Source organism: Rhinolophus sinicus, linkage group LG11 (genome assembly GCF_036562045.2).
Source record: "Rhinolophus sinicus isolate RSC01 linkage group LG11, ASM3656204v1, whole genome shotgun sequence".
NCBI lineage: Eukaryota > Metazoa > Chordata > Mammalia > Chiroptera > Rhinolophidae > Rhinolophus > Rhinolophus sinicus.
In genome coordinates this window covers 37360490-37381537 of record NC_133760.1, presented here as the reverse complement: position 1 = coordinate 37381537, position 21048 = coordinate 37360490, and the positions used below count along the sequence as shown (strand labels likewise).

The window sequence follows — 21048 nt, the reverse complement described above, 5'->3', positions numbered from 1 at the left end:
CTTACAGTAACAAATGTGCCCATGATACATACATGCACACAAACACACACACACAGTTTATTAGGGAAGAAAACTAGTATTGTAAACTGCCCAGAATGTATTGCATTCTTTGTTATATATCTTTTTGGGATTTGTTAGGTTACTATGAAGATTTTTTTTTCTCAAATGAGAATGTGATTTCAGGGTATGGGCTGCAATCAATTTATAGGAGTTATATATCATAGTAGGTAGTAAAGAAGTATCATTTTGTGAACATCCAATGAACCCAAATAAAGGTGTTATATGGACTCTTGTCTGTCTGCCAATATTCACTCAAAGTCAGGAAGTGGTAATGCTGAAATATGAATCCAGGGTAGGTTGACCAAGTAAAGAAACAAAGAAATAAAGAGACAAACAAAACAAAACAAAAACAAAACCCCACAGGCTGTCTTTAGCATAGAACTTGAAAAACACAGTCTTAAAAATATCATAAGTTGAATACTGAGATCCCTTCGGAATCACTTCCGAAACAATTCAACACCGCAATAAAATAATAAACATCAAAAGAAAGGTTAGGTGATTCCGGTAACGTTGAATTTTCTATTAGTGAATTTATATTTAGAAATACAATCATCATAGTTTTAATTCTTGCGGTGACTCCCTTAAAATATTTTGCACGGTCAACTTTTGTATCGGAAGCAAGCCATGCAAACAATAAAGTGCATAAATCTTAAGGTTTTATTCCAGTGTATTTTTATAAAACGATCAACCATGTAAGCACCACCCAGATCAAGATATCTAGCACAACAGCATCCCAAAAATTCCTATGTACCCATCCTCTGTCCTTACGCCCCTCAAGGTGACCTCTACTCTGTTTCTTAGACTATATTAGTTTTAGAACATTATAAAAATTGAATTAATATAATGTACACGCTTTTGTATCTTTAGTTCACTATAATATTTGTAAGTTCATTCATATGGTTGCACACAGCTATAGTTCCTTCTTTTCCATTGTTTGGGAAATGATTTTATTGTATACATATACCACAATTTATTTATCCTCTTAGCGACAGAAATTTGGGTTGTTTTAGTTTCATATTATTCTAAAAAGTGCTACTATAACTATTTAGTGTATTTCTTTGGGTGAACAAATATATGCAGTTAAGTATGTCACACACTTAGGAATATAGTGAAAGAGTATAGGCTAAGTATCCATTCAGCCTTATTGTGTGTTTGCAAAGATTTTTCTAAGGTGGATGCACCATTTTAGACTCTGACCAGCAATGTACAAAGTTTACATTGCTACACATGTTCACCAATGCTTGGTAAAGCCAGTAATGTAGCACTCATTTTTAATTTTAGCCCTTGTAGAGGTATGTCATAGCATTTCGGATAAATATTAATTTGCAATATCCTGATGATTTGATGCTAAGAACCTATGATGCTTACTGGCCACTTGAATATCTTCTTTAGTGAAATACCTGTTTAAGATTTTGCCATTTTTAAAATTGGGTTGTCTATGCTTTCCTAATTGATATGCCTATTATATATTAAGGATATCAGTCCTTTGCTAGCTGTGGGTATCACAGTATCTTCTCCCCTCCTGTGGCTTGATTTTTCACTCTCGTAGTAATATGTTTTGATGAATACAAATTGTTAATTTCAAAAATTGCCTTTGCTCTTATTAACTTTCGTGCTTTCTGCATCTTATTTATTAATAATTTGCCTAATCCAAAATTTGAAAATTCTGTTATCTTTTATAAGGTATACTATTTTATTTTTCACATTTACATGTCAGATCTAGCTGAAGATTACTAATATCTATAGCTTGAGTTAGAGGTCAGTGTTCAGTTTATCTACTCGTTGATAGTCAATTCACAATCAATGCAATTGCAAGTCCATCTCTGATATCTCTGTCATAAATCAGTCAAGTATTTAAACACAGGCCTGTTTCTGGAATTTTCTGTTCCACTGGTCTATTTTTCTATCTTTATGCTCATACAACCTTCTCTTAACTCTATATTTATAATATTAGGTTGATGCAAAAGTAATTGCGGTTTTTGCAATTATTTTTAACCTTTTAAATGGCAATTACTTTTGCACCAACCTAATAAATCTTCATATAGTGCAATTATAAGTATGATAAGATCAACATTTTATTTTTCTTTTAAATATTTCATTACTTTCCCCTTTAAATTTCTATGCGCATTTTAGTATCACTTGCCAAATTGTGTATATGTGTGTGTGCGTGCACACACACGCGCACACACACACAGCCATTGGAATTCTGATGGACATTGAAAAGACTCTACAAATAAATTTTAAAAGAATTGACATCTTTTACACTTGAGTCTCCAATAGTGAACTTTACATATACTTAATTTGCTTAGTTCTTCTTTAATTTCTCTCAGTAATATTTTGTAGTTTACTTTTTAGATGTCTTGCACATCACTCATTAGATTTTACAATTTAATTGAAGTCTCTTTACTATTATACATATCTTTATTTTCTGAGTATTGCTAGAAAATAAAAATCTAATTATTTTATAATAATTCTAACAATTATGCAAACTATTATTTGTGACAGTTGAACTGCAGTTTGTCTTTTCATTTTTATGTACTCAACCATGTAGTGTGTGAAAGTAACAACTTTATTTTTCCCTTTCCAATATTTATACTTTTATTTCTTACTTGTATCCTATTGTACTGGCTAAAACCTTCAGTATAATTGAATAAAAGTAGCAATAGTAGACAACCATATCTCATTTCCAAGCTTAGGGAGAAAGCTTTCAATATTTTACCATTAGGTCTGATATTTGCTACTCTTTATCAGATTAAGTTCTCTTCCATTTCTACTGTGCAAAGAGCTTTTTATGAACAGAGATGAATATATAGCCTTGTGTGGATCTGTGGAAATTGATCTTATGTTTATTCTCTTAATATTTTAATTAATAGATTTTCAAATGTTATAACATGCCCCAGTGTTCACTGGTTGCAATATTATGTTTTTATATTGGAGGTTTTGATTTGCTAACACGCTACCTAGGATTTTGTTTATGAGAAGCAGGCTGTTAATTCTCCTTTCTTGTAATATTCTTGCCAGGTACTAGCTTTAAGATTACTCTGGCTTCCTGACATGAGGTGGAAAATGCTCCCTCTTCTTCTCTTAATAAAGTTTGTGACAGGTTCACGTGGGCATGACAATTTATATGTTAAGAGTTAGTAATTATGGATTCAATTTATTCAATAGGAAAAGTGATAGACATATTGTTTTCTTTTGCTTATTTATAACAGTTTGAAAAGAGCACATTTTTCGACTTAGCCTATTTCATATATATTTTAAACCTTATTGGCATAAATGTGTTCGTAATATCCAATTGTTATCTTTTTAATATCTATAGAATCTGTAATGTGTCCCTCATCATTTCTGATATTGGTAACGGGTACCTTTTCTATTTTTTTCTTGCACAATTTTATCAACTTTACTCATCTTTGCAAATAAACAGCTTTTGGCTTTCTTAAATTTCAATATTGTATGTTTGTTTACATTTTATTAAATTTTTCTATTTCCTATATTTATCTTCCCCTCTCTACTAGTTTTTAATTTTCTGTTCATTTAGTCTTTTTGAAGTGAATTCTTACATTATTGATCTTTAGCATTTTTTCTTTTCTGATGCAGACTTTCAAGGCTAATTTCCCTCTAGGCACTGTGTTACTTACTGTATTCCATGTCATTATTTTATCATTTATTTTTAAAATGTGCTAATTCCCTTTGTGATCTTATTCTGTCTTTCATGGATTATTAAGAAATGTATGGCTTAATTTCCAATGGGGATAATTTCTTTTTTTCTTTTCTTTCTAGTTTTATTTCCCTGTGTTAAGAAAGCATACTCTGCATATTTTTGAGACTCACATTATGGCCCACTTTTGGCCATTCAGGGTATATGTTTCAAGTGTGTTCAATCAGAATGATTTTTCCTTAATTTTTGAGTGTAGTGTTCTATACGTTTCAATTAGGTAAGTTTACTAATTATGATATTCAAACACTTTCTACACTTACTAATTTTTTTTGTCTAGTTATTTGTCAAGTATTGATTTCCGTTTCTCCCTTTGCTTCTGTCAATTTTTTACTTTTTATATTTGGCAAACATTATTTGGCACACACTAATTTAAGATTTTTATATCTTCGTCCTGAGTTTAATCACTTATCATTATGAAATTTTTCTTTTTGGGGTAATATATTTTTCTCCACTGTCTACAGTTGAACTACTTTATTTTGCTTTCAATTGGCACAGATATTTTTTCAATCCTTTCAGTTTTTACGAGTCCTTATATTTAAGGTTGATCTCTGATAACAAACATGATTTGAAAACTGTTTTGTAGTCTGAAAATGTCTGTTAATTGAAGTATGAAGTTTATTTCCATTTAACATGATTGTTAATATATCCGACTTTAATTTCTTATTATATTTTTAAAATTTCTTCATCAGTTCTTTCTTATTTTTCCTCCTTTCTATCTTCTTGATTAATGAGTTTGAATTATTTCATTTTCCCTATTAGCCTATTAGTTATATAGCCTTATATTAATAGTATTTTAGTGGTAACCTTACTATCATATGTATATATGTGTCCTTGACTTATTAGAATATAATTTATCTAATGTTTCAAACATTTTATGTGCAATGCAAGGATGTTTACAATGCGTTAATTGTTTATGCCAATCTGTTACACCCTTCCTGTATCTGGGTTTTAATTTGAGGTATCATCTTTCTTCAGATAATAAGGTTTGACTGTCTCCTCAAAGGAAGATATGCATAGAGAAATCACCTTGGTACTATCAAGACTTAATTTCAGAATTTATAGGGGGTGATTTAATTTCTGGTGTTCCCTACTTCTAGAGTCCACCCTGTCTGTTAAATTGTTAAAATATCTGTTTCATTTTTGAACCTCTGATACCACATACTATCTGACAGGTTTCAAATCTTCTTACTCCTGTACATTTTAAGATTCGGTAAGTGCATCATGGGAAAAAGACACCATAATGCTCTGATATCTTCTCATCGATTACCTCCTCACTATAGACTTGAGCCCTCAATTTCTGGACACCTTGGTAGCCACGAAGCACAACTCTTGTCTCTACAGTCCCATAAGGCCATCATATACTCCCGGTCACTGATTCATGCTCGGTTTCTATGCCCTGTGAGTTCAATCAGTTAAAGCCTCGAAGGGAATGAGCAGTGCTAAATTTAGGAGTCACCTCAATTTCCTTCCTTTCTTTGGTATCTTGGCTTCTGAAGTACTGACTGCCTTCAACTACTATTTTTTTCTCCCCTACTTTTACAGTTATTTCTCAGTAGGAGAGTAAGTCAGATATAAGTTGCCATCATAGAAATAAGAAAAATACTTAATTATTCCATCACATTGTGGTATAATATGTTTATTATTTCCTCAAGAAAATTAAACTGTACATCATCTTGCATTTGGTGAATAATAAACAAAATATTACTATAAATGACCCTCATCCTCCCTGAGTTACAGCCTCGCAGAATACATGTCTGGTAATTAAGATTGTGTTATCTCTAGTTAATGCTGTGACTACAGAGCCAAATGGATCTCTTGAGACTGCCTTTTCTCAGTCTATGCTTTGGCCACAATAAATTCTGCATTTATTGTGACTGTGGACCAAGATATATTCCACACTGAGTTAAAAACAAAAACAAAACTAATACATAATTCAAGATAAATGATTAGCAGAGGTGGTAGAAATGACTACAGTGAAATCCACCACCTCAGTGTCAAGTACATGATAATAAAATGGATAATGTTGACTTATTCCCAGAAGTTAATATTAAATGGCTTGAATATATGTGAATGCAAACATAGATATGCATAGTTACGTCTATCCATCACTACTTCTGCCAACTACATTTGTACCCGCAAAACCATCTGTCTATCTAGGTGTATTAGAAAGGTAAAGAGAGACACAGGATATTATGTACTCTTTCAATAAAACAAAAAAGACATATTGGGTGAAATATGTAAATCTATAAGTAATAGGAAGCACTCAGCTTTTTTTTTTAATAATTGCATTTGCAGAGACAATGCAGAGCACCTATTCACAATGGCATTGTGTAGCTCAGAATGTCTAAATCTTTCTCTCCCTGGTTACAGGTAAAAATTAGGTGCTAGCTGCACAAAACTCACTTTTAAAATATGTACTCTATTAAAGGAAGGTTAATAAACACTTCATGGATCTAGTAAATATATCACGCAAATCTGCAGCGTAGAACAACAGAGATGCTGACAGGGATACAAAGTGTCAGGCTTATTTCAAAACATTATGAGAAAGTGAGAGAACACAGGCCGATACTGGGATCCTCAGTGTTGTTAGGAAAATAATTGCAACTAATGGTGAAAAAGAAAAAGTGCTAGAGGTTTTCGTTTGTTTGTTTCAGTTTTTACTGAATTTATAGAGATGGCAAAATGTCTTGCATGTTACTAGAAATACCTTAATTCCTGAAAAAAAAAAAAAGAAAGAAAGTCAAAGACAAAAAAGAAAGGTGATTTTTCCTTAATACATTAGGAAAAAAACCAAAAAACAAACAAACAAAAAAGACGAGAGAAATGCATTGCAAGCAAAATTCTAAGTTTTGTTGTTGGCATCTGCATTTTTGCTTTTTACATATATCCACTTATTTGTGGTAGTCTCCTTCATGACATGGCCTGACATGACTAGGGCAGGTCTTTGAACAAAGTAAGTAGCAACCTAATTTATCCGCACATATTGACCCATTCCTCTTAAAACATTAATCATTTTGATGTAGATTTTCTTCATCAAGGTACTGGAATCAATCTGCTGAGAATGAACTACTTTAGTTAACTTTTTTTTAGCTCTGCTTGGTGATATAGAGAACTGTATGCTTGGGGTCCAAGCTCCAACAATTATTTATGTAAGTTTTACTCAGTACAAACTGATAACGAAATCCTGTTTGCAAATCCAAACCTTACTCCATTAACAACCCACACCTGCCACATCAGAACACTGTCACTACCATCACCATCATCTTAAGAAACTATTTGCAGTTTATTACACTTACTCTCGGACACCGTACTTTCATATTTACAGAGCCCTATGGATAAAGGAATATGATCATTCTCTCAAACATTTAACAAATGATAATTATAATTTTGAAAGTATCTATTCCAACTTCCATTCAATCAACAGATATTGACCTTATACTTCTGGGTGTTAGATACTCTTCTACACATTTTATTACATTCACACATACATGGGGTTAGGGGTGGGGACTCTCAGGTATAGATTAAACTTATGGACAAAAATAAAGCCAGATAAAATGAAAAAGAGAAATATTGGAAGGTGTAAGTAACCCTTCTAGGTAAGCGTAATTTCACCACCCACCTTCTTTTCCCTCATGAATACAAATGATATATATATACAGGGCTGCGGTGTCAAATTACAGGTGTGTTGACCTTCTTTCTCTATATTTTTTATCTCAACAATCAATTCTCTCCTTTTTCTACCTAAAAATGTAACAATTTGACTCTGAACATTCATCCTCAATATGGAATTGAAATGAGACCGACTCCTTTTTCTTGGTGATGGCAGTAAAACCACTCTCCACAGAGACCTATTGGCAACCAGGGATGATGACAGAGTAATGGCTTCCATAGTTGAAAGTCAAACATGTCCTCCGTACTCTGTCAACTGATGCTACCAGGAGGGCAGAGTAACATGGGATGGAAACATGTTATTGTCTTTCCAATTCCCTTTTTATGGAGGGAACAAACGAGTTTATTGAATTCCATCTGGAACTTGCATTACTGACAGAGGGTAGAATAGTGAATTCACTTCATTTGAAACGTCTACAATAAAAACTTAGGCAGTTTTTCTTGAATTCTTGTGAGTATCAGAACGTTTTCATTAGGAAAACAAACAAAAATTCCAGAGCTCTGAGCAGGCTCAACATGGTAAACCCATAGTGAGAAAATCCCTTCTTCATTTAAGAACCTTCCTCTGTCGACACCATGAATCTTGTCAAGGTTTGGATGACAGCATTAATGCTTGCTGTGTTTTTATACATTCCCTATAAAGCTTTGGCTCTAGAAAGAAAAAAAAATCTGTCCTAGCGTCCCCTCTGGCAGTAGAAATTGGCTTTAAGCCAACAGGTAAGCAGGTATTATGGTTTGGCAAGCCCCAGTTAACATTAATAGAAAGTAAAACCCATCTGGATAAGAATTTTAGGTCTTTTTTTGTTCACTATTGTATTCAGAATATAGAATAATACTTGGCACATAGTACAGCACCCTAAAGTCAACACCATGTCTATCTGAAGCGGTTATTTAGATGATTCAATGAAATCATGTTTAAAAACACCAAGCAAACTGCAGGGTTTAAAGACTTTAAAAAAGTATGTGTTTGTCCCGTGTTGTATTTTGCTCCAGACTTTCAAGTTACCTCCTTACTGACATGGCTTCCTCAGAAGTCCTGCCACCTCAGTGCCAAACTCTACAAACACAATTTTCTCCTCAGCCATTATTCCAAGGAACTGAAACCATGTCACGGAAACAACTTTTTTTTTTTTTTTTCAAGAAACTTTGTATTCTACCAGGCAAATGGGTAGAGGATAAGACTTGTTTATACACTGAGGCATATTTTGGCTCACCCTAAGAAAGCGCTTTCCAACACAGCTGCTCAAGAGAAAAACTGATCCGTCTCCCAAGGCATTGAGTTTCTGACAACGCAAGTATGCCATCAGAGGGTAAGGCTGTGATGGTGGTCCTAGGGCAAACGGACCACCATGGGGATCTGGTGTAGGTTTTAATACCTGCTGTACTCATTAAATGAAAACAGGCACTGCTTTTTATTCTGACTCATATGTAACTATAAAATTTATACGGGCAAAGTTATATCTAGCATTGAAACTCAGTGAAACTAAATTAGGAATTGTTATAATAATTTTCCTTCTCATCTGATTCCTACACTGAAATGATAGGTCATGCATTCACAGCACTGCAAATTACTGTTTTTCCTGTAAGAAGATTGACTCTGATTTATTATATATCTCTTCAGGATTTACTCCCCCTCTACCCCCCAATTCTTAATCTTTCACTGGTGATAATTTTGCTTCCAGAATTCTCTACTGGAAAAAAGGTAGCCCAAATAAAAACTGTACTAATGAGTTTCACTGTGCAGTGTTTCCTCCCAACATTTATATTTATTTCTAATTAAATGCGTGAGAGCAATTCAGAATTTTGTGATTTCAAATATTGCTTATCCAGGTGATTTTTCATGACTATGTGTGAAGTAAAAGATTCTATAACTTTTAATTTCTTGCACATAAACCTTCATTATAATTTCTTCTCAGGAAAGTGTTGGAATTTGCTCAACACTAAAAAGAATTAATTGCCTAATGTATTAAGGCAATTAAACAAATCATCTCATCATATGAATAACAATGAGTATAGTTTCAGGCTACATGGGAAATGAAGGCAAGAGTGGGTAAGACAAAACGGAAACTAACAATGATGGATGCTAGCGTTTATCATTCAGTTAGTGTTAGTATCCATTATACAGACGGCAAAACAAAGGCATCAGAAACTATCTCACTTCTCTCAAGTCAAGCAATTAAAAAATACTGACACATCTCAGGATTGAAATTTGTGTATGCATCATTCCAAAGCATATCCAAATCCATCGCAGTTATAGAATACTTGCCTTAAATTTTATTTCGCTACAGACACTATAGAAGTGGAGTTACAAAGCCATATGCTAGTAGAAAGGATTTTCCTCTAGAAGCATATCTACAGCGAAATAATTTGCCAAGGATATCCTTTCACCTTCTCTGCATGAAACAAACAAACAAAAACAAACCATCTAAGAGAGAAAAAACATTGGCTTAAAGGAAGTATCATATATATTTCTCAGACAAAAGACTGCTCACCCACGGTTTGAGCCATCTTTACGTACTAACGGGTCCAGATGAGCAGAATGCATTAACATGGGGAATAAGAATAAAAAGTTAGTCTAAAGGGTAGCTGCATAAAAACAGTGCAGTGACAAGAACTCTGGGCTAGAATTCAGCAGGGTCAGGCTGAGATTGATACCATGTCTTTTTAACTGTTTGCATGTAGCAGGAAACATATCTCCTTTCTCTGTGCTTCACACTACACTTTATGAAAACAGAAAAGTAATTACATTGAGTTGTGGTGAACTTTCTAGTTCAAATATTTGAAGATGTCTACAAAAACTAAGCACGTTATTATACTAACAGTTAATTATGCAACGGAATTAGGTATTAATCAATGTTCTGTAAGCCAACTGATAAATGTGAATCGTCTAGTCCTGGTCCTTATGTTCTCCCTTCATTCATTTATTCTGTCATTCATTCACTCAGTAAATATTTATTGAATTTTAAATAGTTATTCAATGTTTTGAATATTTATTACTAAATACTCTTAAAAAGCTGTTGGGGAGATATCAATTTACAACGTAAGACATTCTACCCATGGGGAAGAATGCATGAACAATATACATAACAATAAGTAAATTATATGGCATGTTAGAAAGGATTCAATGCTAATAAAAACAAAGTAAGGAAAGAAGCTCTAGTACTGGTGGAGTTAATGGTAGGGCTTATTTGAGCAAAGATTTAAAGATGGAGTTCATCATGACTATAATAAGAGGCTATATATTGCAGGCAGAGGAAACAGTTATTGCAAAGATTCTAAAGGCAGAGAATGGCTAACATCTGGAATAGTCAATCACAGATTTCTGGATAGTTAGCAAACAAAATTATTTTCTTAGGGGTAGTAATAGACTTGCACAGACAGCAAAGCGAATTAAGCAACATCTTTTTCTCGATTACCGAATTGAAATAACGTAAGACAGAACTACTCTAGGTTTTAACAAAGAATTAGGCTTGGGTTATTAACTTTAAAGTATACAACCAACTGCTGTTCCTGGAGGATATTTCATTTCCTTAAGAAACCTCTCTTCTGATATATCCCTGCCTCAGAATTTTTGCAAGAATTCTGTGCCCTTTTCTTTTCCTATATCTTGATGGGCTGATACATTTCTTTCCCTTTCTGAATAGTACTTAGCATATTATAAGCATGTCATTAAAAACCATGTAATGAATCAAAGAAGTAGCCAGCAAAATTAGTTACTCATTCAATGACTATTTGCCTATCATTTATAATGCGATACTCTATAAGGTATGAGATATGAGGATTATTATAGAACAGCATTAGATGCAGTCTCTGCCTTTGATGACGTTAGTGTCTGAGGGAATAGAAGCCACATAAACAAATAATTATAAATTAGATCATTGCTGCCTTCTCTGAATTTCCATGTAGTAGCAGCAACATATGTTGCTTTCAAATGGAGGTAACATTTGATCTGAACCTCGAAGGAAAAATAATGTTTGGAAATGCAGAGAAACAATAGGATGTTCAAAATGGGAAAAAATAATGTCATGAGTAAAGGTCCAGAGATAGGGCACTGCACACTGTGTCTCAGGAACAAGAGTTTTAATAAAATAGTGTAGATACAAGACATCTATATCTATGTAGATTTAGGTGGGAAAAACAATTTATGGTATTTGATCCTAAAACATTTTCCTCCAGTTTAAAACCATGCACACATTAGTATTGGCAACTGAAATTTCTAATAGAAGTTAGGTATCCTTAGGGAATGATGCATCATTGAAACTGTTTTATTCACAAAGAGGCCTTTAGAGGATATGCTCATGTACATTATAAAAATTATGATTAAGACATTGTAAATTCATATAACATAATATAAATCGATTTTGAATCTTTAAGCTATGATCTGTAAATAAACACTATACCTTATGACTCAAATCAGCTAGTGGGACTGAAGGTGAGCAAAGGGATGAGCACGTACAACGTCAGGAAGAGTTCGTAAGGTACTTATTTGAGTTGGGTAGGAGACGTAATGATGATAAATAATGATGGAAGCAATCGCTGTAGCTCTCATGTCTTTATCATCTACGAGGTGTCATGTTGGTTCTTATTATATACTACCTGTTACTCTCTATATCGATTTACTGAAAATTTAATCAGTGTGACTGTATTTAAGATGAAGAAACTCCAAATAGTACTTTGAAGAAATAAAGGCAGGACTTCCAACATTTCTGGGCCTCAGTGTATGGTCTCAACCGTAGTTCTGCCCAAATTTACAATCCCTCCTCTTTCCTCAAAACATTGCTGGGTTCTCGAAGATACAATCCTTTCTAACTTGCTTCACATTCCACACAAAACTTGGCCCTGTGTTTTGTATCTAATAGCCAATGTTTATTAAATCATTAGCTGAATGGAAATGTAATTAATAGAGAGGTAAATGGTTTCCAGTCTCTCAAACCATTGACATTTTGCACATTTTTGTGTCTATAAAATATATTATACAAGCAAGATTTTCTTATACATTTCCTATCCCAGTCATCTCTTCTCTCCTTTCCCAATAACCAGCAAGATTTTTCTATTGCCAAGTGTTTAAAGTAAATCTGACTTCATCTGTCATCCTGTTCACTTGCAAACTTACCTTTCACAACTATTGAAAACCATTTCAAGAAGCGTTAGAAAAATACCAAAGTATCAGTATGAAAGGATAATTTCCTTTTTAGATTTTAGGGGCAACACACACACACACACTCACACACACACACACACACACACACACACACACACAAACTGCAATGTATAATCCAATGTAGAATTATTGCAATGTTATGTTCCATATATAATATCTAAAGATAGCAATTATGTGGTAGTGTTATTTTTAACATAATGTCCTATACCATCCAATTAAATGGGAAATACACATTGTCTGAATCTCTAGTTTCTCTTCATTCTTTTTCACCCACAAGATTTCTCCAAGTGTGCTCCACAACGCATTCATATTGAGATTGTATGAGGTGTTTGCAAAAAGCACATACAATTAAATCCAACATAAACCCTGGTGAATAAGGCTCTCTGGGTTTGGGAAATGGGATTCCTAGTTTCCTGGAAGTCTGACAAACACTGTTTACACTTGTTGTCTGCACATACTCATCTCATCCTATAAACGTCTTCACCCAACCATATTTCCAGTAACTGAGCCCCTGTAGACCCGTGCATGTTACTACTTCAGACTCTCTTATTAGCTACCAGAGTTCTGAATTAAAATGCCATTGCAATAAGGAAATATAGACTGGGCATCAGTGTCTTCATTCTGTTGTTTTCATTTCCAATACATTGTCTCTATTGACTGTCACATATCTGTCTGAGTGAAGGAGGACAAATGTTAATTAAGTCTTTGTTCACAGAAAATGTTTTTAAAAAGTTTTAGTGAATGTAAGAAACAATCCCAAGGTCACATAGCTGGTTAGACTGTCAACAACAGCTTTTAAACAAGGACTTATTTTATACAAAGACAAAGCACAAATAACATATTTAAAGGACCAAGGAAATTACATGGATACTCTCAGCTTTTAGAATGCTCTAAAGTTTCAGGACTTATAATGTGAGAGTATTTAAGAAAGATTTCATCATATTTCTTAATATTTATTATCAAATAATTATTTTAATATTAGTACTTAAGATTTTAAAATTATTTTGAAACTATCTTAAGTGCATTTTGTAACCATGATTTTGTATAATCCCAAAATATGGTAATTTAAAAACATGGCTCCAATTTTTTTGGCATGCCCCGCTGTTACAAAGTGGAGTATATGTTCCCTTCTATTGAATATACACTCTGTGATTGATCAATAGTACATGAAAATAATGACACTGTGCCAATTTCTAGACTCAAGACTCAATAAGGTAGCAGCTTCCACTTCCCATCTCCCTTTGAAATACTTGGTGTTGGAATACAGACTCCCGGCAATGAATAAGCCCAAGCTGCCCATTGGAAGGACAGCCGTCAGCCAGTACCAGTTTGCCAGCCAGCCGTGTGAGTGATCCGTGTTGGAATGGGACGGCCAGACACATTTAAGCTATGCTAGCTGATCCCACATTCTACAGAGACAAGCTGTTGCTGACAAGCCCTGCCCAAATTTCAGATATGGGAGCAAAATAAATGTTTGTTGTGTTAGGCCATTGCGTTCTGGAGTAGGTCGTTATGTAATACGGGATAATCAGAGCATATTTTACTGCGTGGAAGTAAGATGCTACTGTCATGAAAATGTAAGGCATTAGCATTGGTTTTGGGACCCAGTGGCAGACAGGTGCTACCTGGATGGAGAAGAATGCTAATGACAGGGAAAAGGACCACAGGGAAGAGGGTTGAGAGACAAAAGGATGTGAGGAGGCTGTTAGTGAGGACTTAGAGTAAAGTAATGAAAAGGGAAGTATTATTGGAGGTCACAGGAAAGAGACCCTGGCATGGAGGGGCAAGTAAAGTTGACCATGTCACCTGAAGGTCATGGAGAAAAGAAGGAAATGTACCCAACACATTTGATAACGTAATTAAGAAATTCCAGGCAAAAGCAGAATTTTTTTTTTAAAGTCACATGGCTTCTTCTTATTGTCTAAGTCAAATGTGAATGGAAAGAAATTCGGTAAAGAACTTTTTTACCAAGATTATTTGGGTTTGAAAATAAATCTTCGATTTGTAGCTTCTCCAGAGAAAAACAATTCTCAAGTTAAGGAATGTCTCAGTTCACAGATCAAATACAGAATGAGACAATACGATCATTTGTTGTTAATATCTCAGAAAGATCTGAGGCTCCTCCTGGGAACCTTCAGAGAAATAAGTCCCCATGAGGATTTTAAGGATTTCAGGGACAGAACATGTCCTGTTAAGAATCTTAAGAGTATTGACTACAGCAATTTCAATAGGTTTCCAAGGTCAAAAGGGCTCATCTTGAAGAAAGATTTCTGAGTGTAACTTTGGTCTAATGAAATAGATTATAAATTGATTGGTTAAAAAATAAAAACAAAAACAAACAAACAAAAAAACCTAACAAAGTCTTTAAAGGAAAGGAAATGCATTGGCTTTGACTAAAAGAGACAGTAAATAATGCAAAAAGGCCACTGCCTCTCAAACAATGAAAGGCAAAAAGCAGATTGAGAAGACATCCCAGCTACAAACACAAATAGTTTGTTAATGGAAAAAAGAAGATTAAAAAAAAGAAAAGGAAAAACCAAAAGCTATAGGGTAGAACCAAGAGTCTAGGGGAATCAGTTCTTGAGATAAATACTAGATGGAAGGAACCAATGGCAGGCACCCAACTGAATTCAAGATTTGTCATTTACCAGTGACTGCCGTGTGACTTCCATCTTCTCCTTTTTGATTAATGGTGTCTGTAGAAGTTATCCTATCATGCCCCACCATTATATTCTGGGCCTGCGGAAGGCAGACCACTTGTCTATTTATCTTACAGTCTTCCAATGGAAAAGAACTATACTCTAGGAGTTTGACTCACATAAGCATACCTATATTTAATTTAGATGATGAGATCTCGGCTCTGAAGCCTGAGGATGATGCTATACTGAGTTAAAACTTGGAATGCTTTTAATAGGAATGAAATAATGTAAGGGCAGAGGTGGTTTGTGGTGGATTTAAAATAGGGCCTAAGAGCATTTTATATTCCTGTCATATTTAACATTCCTCTCATGAAGGGTCCTCCCCCTGAATGTGGGCTCTCTTTCTGCTTAAGCAATAGAAAATGACAGAAGTAAAGCTTTGTCAATATTGGAGCGGCTCAAGCCATAAGAAACTGGTAGGTTTCACTGTCCATCTCTGGCTGCTTTTGGAATCCAGACACTATGGAACCCAGATATCCAGTCACCCACTGAAGAAACCCACGTGGAGTGGACAAAAGCAAACATCAGTTTCCTGGCTATTTGCATGAGCCATATGGATCTTCCAACCTCAGTTAAGCCATCCCAGTTGACACTGTGTAGATCAGAAATGAGCTGTCCTCATTTTGCCTTGCCCAAATTACAGATCTGTGAGCAAATTAATTGGTTGCTATGGTTTTAAGCCACTAAGTTTGGGTAAAATTTGTTATGCAGTAATGAGTATTTGGAAGAGAATTTTAACAATTTCCCCTCTGAATTTGAAACTTAAAAATATTAGATTAGGATGGCTCTTTATGTTACTTTTAGTAGGTAACACTGACTACATTCCATATCACTCATTAGTAAACATAATTACCTGAGGGAGCCATGAGAAAGACCGGGCAAAGCCTCTGACATACTCATATTAAAAAAATAAAACCCAGTCAAAATCTGGGTTAATATAAATTATGCATATAAAAAAAGAAAATGGCATTGTTTTATTCATAAAGCTTATCTTTAAGAAGAGGAAGAAGATGGAGAAAAAAAGAACATGCAAAGAATGAAAATTTGAAGTTATTGTGTTTTCAAGGAAAAAAGTCTCAATTTTCAAGTCCATAATGGCAAATAAAATCAATATTATGTAAGACAAAAAATACATATATCTTCACATGATATTGATTTCCATATAACATTTCACATAATTATGTGTATGCATTTATATATATGTGTGTGTGTGTGTGTGTCTGTAATTTAAAATTAACAATAACTTTTGAAATAAAGATAAATACCAAATTTTCTGATCTAGTTTACATAATATTTCATCAAAAGAAAAAAAGAGGAACACATGGGTGTCCATGGGAGAAATAATTGCCAATATCAGTGTTCCAAACACCAATGTTGCATGAATAGTAAAACAAAAAAACAAAACAAAACAACAACTTTGGTCCAAATTATTAGTAGAGCCCATGCTTACACTGTAAAAGATCCTGCAGTCTGACTTAGCTAAAACAAATGGAAGATCTAGAGGTGTATCCAAAATGCATTTCCAAGAAGATTTCTGATTTTAAAGTCTCCCATGTTAAGACCCAATCCTGGCACATGCGTGTGATTCTTTGGCCGCTGAAAAGGTGAATGGATCTGTATGAGCCCCTAAGTTGTAAACAATCCCTGAGATAAAGAGGCTCCTTTACTGGGAGAGAGATGATAAATCCTGTCTGAATATTAGGATCACTTGGGAGGCTTGCAAAAGTACAAATGTATAGGTCCAACACTATAATAAAGAAGCACACAGTGGCGAGACTGAGACACTAGTAAGTTTTAAAAAGTCCTTTCGGTTATAGATGGTAGGATTCCATTTATGTAACATTCTTAAAACGACAAAATTATAGAACTGGAGATCAGATTAGTGATTGTCAGGGCTTAGGGATGGGGGTGTGGTTTGGAAGAGAGGTAGGCGTGGTTATAAAAGTGCACCTGGGGAGATTCTGTGGTGGACGATGGACCTTCAGTATCTTGACGGTGGTGGTGTATACATGAACTGCCTCATTTGCTAAAGTTGCACAGAACGAACTACACACACATGCACACACACAAACTACAACTAAAACTGATGGTATCTGAATAAGCTGAGTAGATTGCATCAATGGGAATATCCTGGTTGTGATATTGTACTATAGTTTTGCAAGACGTGACCACTAGAAGAGACTATATAAAGGGTCCACAGAAACTCTCCATATATTTTGTTACAACTGCACGGAAACATACACTAGTTCCCCTTATCTGCGGTTTCACTTTTCAGTTTCAGTTATCCACAATCAACTGCGGTCTGAAAATAGTAAATGGAAAATTCCAGAATTAAACATTTCATGTTTTAAATTGCTCGCCGTCTCAGTAGCACGGTGAAATCTTACGCTGCCCTGCTTAGTCCCGCCGGGGGCATGGATAACTCCTTTGTCTAGCATATCCACTCTGTAGTCACTTAGTAGGCATCTGAGTTATCAGATTGACTGCCACGTTAGTCATAGTACTTATATTCAAGTTACCCTTATTTTACTTGCTAAGGGTCCCAAAGCCATTCACATAACATTTATTAGAGTACATTGTTAATTATTCTATTTTATTATTAGTTATTGTTAATCTCTTACTGTGCCTAATTTATAAAGCAAACTTCATCACATGTATGTGTATACAGGAAAAAAAACATAGTATTTATAGGGTTTGGTACTATCCAGGGTTTCAGGCATCAACGGGGGTGGGAGGGTCGTCTTGGAACATATCCTCAGTGGATAAGGGGGGACTACTACATATATGATTATTTAAAAAAAAGAACAAAAATATTTCCTGATGATCATTATCTATGTAAGATTGAAAAATCAAGTATGGTTTTTAAAACTGTTAGCAGAAGTTCTCAGATGGGGTAGGAACTGGCATAGGTCAGTAGTTTTCAATGGATGGTCTAAATTGCACTATGAGTATCAGTAGGAAACTTGGTAATATGCAAGTTCTCAGGCTCCGATGCAGATAAATCAGAAACTCCGAGGGTGGGTCCAAGTAATCCATGCTCCAATAAGCCCTCCAGGTGGAGGCAGCATGTACTGAGCTTTGAGAAACACTAGCCTAGGGGTGTGCTTTACGTAACTGTAAAACATATACTGATTAGAGCCTTGCTGCTGCAAGTTAGTCCACTGACCAGCAATGTCAGCATCATCTGGAAGCATATGAAAAATGCAGAATCTGTACTCCCGACTTAGAAAATCCAAAGCTGCCTCTTTACAAGTCCTCCAGGTAATTAATTCAAAGGCACATTCAAGCTTGAGAAGCGCAGAGTGCCTCGGAGTTTTTGCTGAACAACTATCTTGTGCATTCTCTCCAAATGCAGTTCTGTTTCTAGTGAGAGTGAGAACATTTGGGCGCCTGCTTTCTGCTGCGGCAGGGATGTTAAACAAGTTGCCTTCAATCACTCATCTCACGAGTAACCCTCCTGGCTGACACAGCCGCATGCACAGAGTGGACATAAGAGGACGGCAAGGACGATCCCCCCAGAGCCTGCGTTCATAAAGACTCTGTTGAATTGTCCAGTCTTGCTTCATCTCGTAATGCTAGTCCCTGTGGGCCAGTTCGGGTTTCCAGTCCTTTACAACAGGGAATGTCAGGAACCGCATGCGCACGTGCCAGGGTCAGAATATACGTCATTATTCACTCAGGCAGCTCTGACGGTATTACTGTCTACACACTAAGCTCATAACAGAACTTCAAAGAAGCCACCCACGGTTTTCTGGCTTCAGGACTGCAGAGCGTCTGCATGTTCTCCCCCTCCTCCCCAAGGCCCCCCACTGACCCTTCCACGTGCCTGCCTGGCAGACTCCAAGTGGACAGAGTCTCACATGAGCTGTAAAACAATACCGTTGGCAGCTAGAGTTGAAAGGGAAATCTCTGCTTGTCCCTGACTAGATTTTCTGCATATTTATCTTCTAAACTTCAATTCTGTGGAAGTGCGCAGGCAGAACCAAGTGCTATCTGAATGCACAACTGACAGCGTAAAAAATCGTTTACCATTTTGATGTCTAAGGTTTAACTTCAAGAAAGTAGCAAAATTCACATTGAGTAGGTGGTTCCGGGATTTCAGGGGGGAGGGACAGTTGTTTTTAATCCTTTTGCTGAATAAGTAGGGAGGCATGGCTGGAAAATACTTCAAAGCTGTTAGAAAATAGATTAGGAGTCCGAATATTTCACAGAATTCTCAGAACTGAAATAGTAAATAAATAAGGTTATATCCGTCACAGCGAAATAAATGGCTAATGGAGCAAGGGAGTCCTCCATTAATAATACTTAATAATACCCACTAATGTCATTGAGCATCATGTTCTGGATTCTGCTAGCCCTTGGAGATTCAAAGATGAATAATTTCGGGTGAGCAATATCTAACAATCAAATGAGTTAATATACCTAGTATAATTAACTGTCCATTTCAATGTGCCAGGCATGGTACTAAGTGCTAAACAGGGGACTTTTCTAGTTTCCAGCACACAGCATTCTTATGATACTGATGTTCTCCTTCACATCTCACAAAGAAGGAAACTGGAGCTCAGAAACATGAGGTGACTTTCCCATAGTCATAACGCACATATCTGGACCAGACAGCATTCAAACAAAAGGCTATCTGCCACAAACTCCTTTCTTGGATGACAGAAGTGAAAAGAGGCATCAAAAGCAGATCTGGGGGAGTCAGCTGAGAAAGGAATGGGTTTTAGACTCAAATCAAAGAGTGCTGCCCCACTTCAACACTGTCCCTGTTTTTCTCCCACAGATGGCTCCAAAGAGGCTCAGTTCATCTTTAGAAAAGTAAGACCAATTACTACCATCTACAGGAATTGCTAACCATTCATACTCAATTACTGACACAACTTAATAACCATCACATGATGAGGTATGACAATTAAGTTTGCGAACTTATCCTAGAAAAAGTGCTACATAGCTCATTGTTGAATACCACTATGGTCACCTTTGAAGTACTCCCCTTGGGAAGCTATGCACTGACACCTCTGAAGTATTTCCCTTGGAAAGCTTTGCACAGCCTCGTCCATCCTTCTAAGCAATTCTGCAGCTCTTTCTGAAATGACCATTGGAGCTGTCGTCATATTACCCTTGATGTCCTGAATGTCATCAAAATGTCTTCCTTTCAGTAATTCCTTTATCTTCAGGTAAAGAAAAAAGTCGTTCGGGCCAGATCAGGTGAGTAGGGAGGGTGTTCCAATACAGTTATTTGTTTACTGGCTAAAAACTCCATCACAGACAGTGCCATGTGAACTAGTGCATTGTCAAGATGCAAGAGCCATGAATTGTCGGCGAAAAAGTCAGGTCGTCTAACTTTTCCATGCATCCTTTTCAGCACTCCCAAACAGTAAACTTGGTTAACTGTTTGTCCAGTTGGTACAAATTCATAATGAATAATCCCTCTGATATCAAAAACGGTTAGCAACATCATTGCAACAAATTCGCAAATTTAATTGTCAGACCTCATACATGTCGATAAACCTGCCAGATTAATGTTTCATTTTATCTCAACTCCAAAGTATACTGGAGATTCTCGGTCTTCATAGTTGTTTCAAGAGCTATTGGGTGGGGGGCGGGGGGGAAGCAGCGGAAACTGACACATATAGAGTGAATGTAACGAGCAGCATGATGTAGACAGAGATTGACTAATTTAAATTCCGGGTTCTTCAATGCTCATTTTAATGCGTAGCAACACTTTGTTCCCTCTTCCC

General features: G+C 35.6%; 1 protein-coding gene across 4 annotated transcripts in view; it reads right to left on the bottom strand.

Moving 5' to 3' along the window:
* Window positions 1-21048, bottom strand: part of CDH8 (cadherin 8) — a 324676-nt gene that overhangs the window by 74842 nt on the left and 228786 nt on the right. The window lies entirely within an intron of this gene.